The following is a 5731-nucleotide window of genomic DNA, read 5'->3' on the forward strand; positions in this document are numbered from 1 at the left end:
TGGCCAGGACATGGAAGCAACTAAAGTGTCCTACGATAGACGGCTGGCTAAAGAAGCTGTGGTACATATAGACAATGGAATATTACTCAGCCATAAGACGAGATGAAATACTGCCATTTGCGACAATCTGGATAGACCTCGAGATATTCATGCTAAGTGAAATAAGGCAGACAGAAAAAGTTGAAAACCACATGATATCACTTATATGTGGGATATAAACCTAAAAGCAACAAATGAACAGGACAAACAGAGACTCACGGACATGGACAATAGACTAGTGGTTCCAGAGGGTGGGGAATGGGAGAGGAGGGAAGAGGTAAACAGGGTAAAGGGGGTCAATTATAGCGGGTTGGGGGAGAGTGAAGTGGGTAAAGGCGATCAAATATATGGTAGTCAAGGAAACTCGACTCTGGGTGGTCATCACACAATAGAATATATAGATGTTGAATTATAATGTACATCCCCAAATTATATAATTGTATTAACCAATGTTATCTCAACAAACTTAAAAAAAAAAGTTAGTTGTTGATTTTTAAATCATAAAGAAGCCAGATCCTGCTGGTGCTTATCGGAGATTTTTCAAGGTCATTTTGGCATTACTCAGTTTCTGCCATGAGTCTTAAATTTTGGATCTAAACCGCACATAATAAAATGCTGCAGCAGTGTTGTAGCATTGACACTGGTGGCTGGTGGGATGAAGTTAGAAGACCTGCAGCCAAGCCTACTGTCAGGTGACTCTGTGTAAGGCACTTAACCTCAAGTGAGGTGAATCTTACTTTCCTCACCTACAAAGTCAGGATAACAATGATCATTTTCTTACCATCATACTAGGGCTTTTGTAAAAATCAAGTTACATAATAAATATAGTAATATTTGGCAAAATTTTAAAATATCATTTAAATTCAAGATATCAGTTATTGTTATTGACATGGTGATTATTCTTATTCTTATTACAATCAGGTCCCTGATTTGAAGATTCATCTTGGAAGCATTTCTAAAAATCAAATTTAATACAATCCACACTTACGACAGTCAATTCAAAAGGGCTTTTGCAATTCCTTGGTTCAGCACACTCAATCTAATTCAAAGGATGAAGATGCTATTAGTATCTACTATGTACTGGTATTGCTCTTTTGGTATATATTATCTATGATCTATGTTTTCAGTAGAACATCCCTAAGTGCTTTTCTCCTGTCATTTTATTTTACTCCATGGGAAAAGTATATAAACCATGATTCTCTCCTTTTCATAGATAATTTGTAATAGGACAATAAGTGGGACTTTGTCTGTTGCTCCTAAATGAATTACCATAACACAAATTTTCTGAAACAAGATAAGAATCTCTCTGAAGTGATGCAAAGCAGGCAACAGACCCCTTTTGAGTTTTATTAGGAAGCAATCTAACCAGATATCATGCCTGCAATGATCTACCTGAGGCCTGCCCAACCCCTATGCCACTTTGTACTTCCCAGCTTAAATAAGAATTGAAGGGGCATAAAATCATAGGTATCATAGGAATCTCAAGGAAACTGTTGAGGCTTAACTTTCCATGATGGCTGACAGGTTATGTGCTCTCACCCCCAAAATAAATGTGTTTGGTGTGTGTGTGTGTGTGTGTGTGTGTGTGTGTGTGTGTGTGTGTGTGTAGAGCATTGCAGGGGCTGGTAGTTCTAAGAAAACCATGAGAGATATTAGGTATCTCCTTCCCCTTTTGGACAGTATAATGGCTGTTCTGCCCCCTGCCCCATTTGGACAGTGCAACAAAGGACTGTAGCAAGATCCAGAGCAGAGAGTAAAAGTGACAGCTGAGCAACCTCTTCTTCCACCTGTGGCATGGCAAAAATATGTGACTTATACATAGACAAGTTGAAGTTATAGAAAGTAGGTATTAAAGAGACATCTCACCCAAACACCCCCAGTCATAACCATGTTACCTGATTTGTTTATGTGCATGTTGCTGTCTTGTCTGTTTCTCTCACCATGAGGGCAGCACCTTTTTATCCCAATGCCCAGAACAGTGTCTGGTATGTGGTAAAGTTCAACCCATATTTATTTAATCAATTAACACATAGTGACTTGTCCTGGTCTCCAATTCTAGGCTCTATGTACTGTCACTTCTGGTCTCCCAACCTTCTACTTGATAGCACTGATCTACCTGTATTTTTTTTTCTGTATTTTAAAAATAGTTCTTCTCTTTAATGTCCAGATTATCAAATAATAACAGAAATTGATCTTATTACATTCCTTATCCTATGTCCTAATGCTTCTTCCATTTTTTTCCCTTAAATTTGGTAGTTGGCCCCAGAGTGAAAACTTGGTTTAATCAATTGACCTATATCGTAATGTATAAAAATAAGCAGTTGTATGAGTCAATCAGTCTTAAAATGCATTCCAACATTTGGTCTTACATGATATAACCATCACTTGCCAGGGAAAACACACACCAGAACTTATTTCTGAGACCTGTATTGGTTTTATTTCAGTTGTTGTCTTGGCCATTGGCCGTGAGGGTAACAAAAACGGAAAATGCAAGCAAATATCAAGAGTTCAATGCTTTAAACACTCAGAAATACAATTTTCAAAATTATTGCTAATCTTCATCTAACCACTGGTGCAGGTTTTAAAATAAACCCATGCTGTATTTTAAACTTGAAAAGTGCAATCAATATATAGAACTGAGCTGAACCATGAAAAATAGGACGGTCAGCTCCAGGCCTTGCAAATCTTTAAGCGGGGCTTCCAAATCTCACTGGCTGCTGTGGTCTATTGTCCGTTTTAATGGACAGAAGTAATAATTCCATTCAGGAAAAATTTTAATCTCCCCACTGCATCATAGCTAACTTGGGCCATGGCTCTGTTCTTATTGGCATTACTAAGCTCCAACACCCAGCTGTACCCTTTACCCAAGCTGTGGCTTGGACTTCTTCTATTAATCTCTGCTGTGAGGATCTTCTTGACCCATGACAGACAAATGGCAGGCACCTTGATTCTCAACACCTCTATGTTTCACATCTCACTCAGGAATGTAGGAATTTTTCCTGTTTAGCTTTCATTCACTTACAGGCCTGATGCATTCTACTTTCAGAATGTTACAATGTTTCCCCAACTCCCTTCTGCATTCTCCTCCATTATATACATTAATAAGCATACATACCCTGCCTATTCTTTAGGGTTCACCTGAGTCTGGCATAACTGCTCAGGAAATCTTGTTAAATAAGGTTCGAGTTCCAGTTCTGTTCCACTGGTGAAAAAAGTAAACATCCTTTTTTGCTTGATTTTAATTGTTAGATGTTGGGGGGTGGTTGCTTTGGAGAAGATTTTATGATGCTCAAAAAGAGCCCATCATATTCTGCTCCTCTAGTTAAACAAGTCTTGCTAATGAAATGATTTTATTAGTCACCATCTCTCATTAACAGATATTTATATCAGATTGATTTTTTCTTTGAGCCAGTCTCTGTCAATGCCATTAGGTAAGGGGTCTGACAATGGGAGGGCTCAGTTAGTCCTCAGGAATAATGGGAAAAACTCTCTAATTCAAAACAAGTCTGTAAGCTTTGTTGTTTCCTACAAGGAAACAAAAATAGATATGTACTTGGTGGGAGGCTGAACTGGTAGGTGCCTGGGACACCTCTGAGTTAATAAAGCAGAGGGCAGTCATGAACATAATATGCAAAGAAACATTCATGGTTTTATATTTCTTAAGAGGAGAGGCAGTTTAAAATAAATTCTTCCTTTACTTACTCTTTGTAAAATATTGTGTGTTTCTTATGAAAAGATTTTTTTTCCACATGAAAATTGACATTCTCCTGCTCTGATACTGCAGTTACAAAAATTCTGTTCTGATATGAGAAAAACATTCCACTTCAGTCCAGAATTGAGCTTTCTAAATCATTTGAATCATCCCACATTAGCTCGCAGCTTCGTGGGCGCTAAAAAAAAAAAAAATTTAAACAACTTTGTTGACTAATTCTCCTCCTGAAAAAAGACCACATAGTAATTATCTTCTCCCTTTTAAAAGTGGAACAGCAGTTACCCTTTGTAGATCCACTGCACCTAATAGAGTTTAAAATATTCTCCAAACAATTTAAAAATGTATTACAGTCTACAGCCATGCTACCCTGAACAAGCCCGATCCAGTCTGATCTCGGAAGCTAAGCGGGGTTGGGCCCGGTTAGTACTTGGATGGGAGACCACCTAGGAAAAACAAGTCCTGTGGGCGTAAAAAATAAAAAATAAGGGATTGTAAACTGACAAGGTCCTTGCAATTCGTGAGGTCAACCAAGGGTTGCCTCGCCTAAAAAAGGGAAAAAAAATGTATTTCAATCCTAACCAGAAAAAAAATGTAACAGTGTTCCCACTTTGTAGGTATTAAAATGAGATATGGGGAAGAGAAGAGATACAAGTTGTTCAAATACAATAACTCATATTTACTGAATATTTAATATGTGCTGAACACTGTTCTAGATATTTTATATGCAAAGCTCACCTAACCCACATTACAATCCCATGAGTTAGTACTATTACCCACATTTTACAGATGCACAGGCTGGTATAAAAGCATTTCGGCAAGTTGCTTAACGTCACACAGACAATATGTGGTAGGGGCAGGATTTGAACCTAGGCAGATTTAGCCTATTGTCAACCCTCTTAATACTATGCTTGGTACCTTTTTATTTTCCTACAGCATTATCAAGATATAATTGACAAGTAAAATTGTAACATATTTAAAGTTATAATGTGATGAGTTGATATACATATACTTTATGAAATGATTCCCACAATCAAGTTAATCAACACATTCATACAGTTGTTTTTTTTAAATGAGGACACTTAAGCTCTATTTTCTTAGACAATTTGAAGTATATAATACAATATTATTAACTATAGTCGCCATGCTGCACATTAGATTATCTTATAATAAACAATGAGTATCATTTGAACTATGTCTTTCCATTTCTGTCACTCCCAGCTCCTGGCAACTTCCCTTCTACTGTTTCTATAAGATCAACTTTTTTTTTTTAAAAGAATTCACATATACATGATTTGGCACAGTTTGTCTTTCTCTCTCTGGCTTATTTCACTTAGCATAATGCCCTTAAGGTCTACCCCTGTTGTCACAAATGGCAGGATTTCCTTATCCTTCATTTTTTATGGCTGAATAATATTCTCGTGTGTGTGTGTGTGTGTGTATGTATGTGTCACATTTTCTTTACTCATTCATCCATCAACTTAGGTTGCTTTCATAACTTAGCTGTAATGAATAATGCTGTAATGAACACAAGAGTACACATATTTCTTTGAGATGGTGATTTCGGTTCCAGAAATGAAATTGCTAAATCACATGGTAGTTCTATTTTTAATTTTTTGAGGAACCTCCATACTGTTTTTCATAATGGCTGTGCCAATTTTCATTTCCACCAAGAGTGCACAAAGGCTCTCTTTTTTCCACATCCTTGCCAATATTTATTTCTTGTCGTTTTGAAAACTGACATTCTACTACATGTGAGGCAATATCTCAATGTGGTTTTAATTTGCATTTCCATGAGGATTAGTGATGTTGAACATCTTTTCATATATCTATTGGCCAACTGTAATACTTCTTTGGAAAAATATCTATTCCTGTCGTTTGCCCATTTTTTAATAGGGTTATTCAGGTTTCTTTTGCTATTGAAATGTAAGAGTCATTCACATATTTTGTATATTAACCCCTTACTGGAAGTAGGGTTGGAAA

General features: G+C 36.9%; 1 pseudogene; it reads left to right on the forward strand.

Moving 5' to 3' along the window:
• The first annotated feature begins 4100 nt into the window (after window positions 1–4100).
• LOC120610051 (uncharacterized) lies at window positions 4101–4219 on the forward strand (annotated as a pseudogene).
• The last annotated feature ends 1512 nt before the right edge of the window (window positions 4220–5731 follow it).

This window comes from Pteropus medius, unplaced genomic scaffold (assembly GCF_902729225.1).
Source record: "Pteropus medius unplaced genomic scaffold, Ma_sr-lr_union100, whole genome shotgun sequence".
Classification (NCBI taxonomy): Eukaryota; Metazoa; Chordata; class Mammalia; order Chiroptera; family Pteropodidae; genus Pteropus; species Pteropus medius.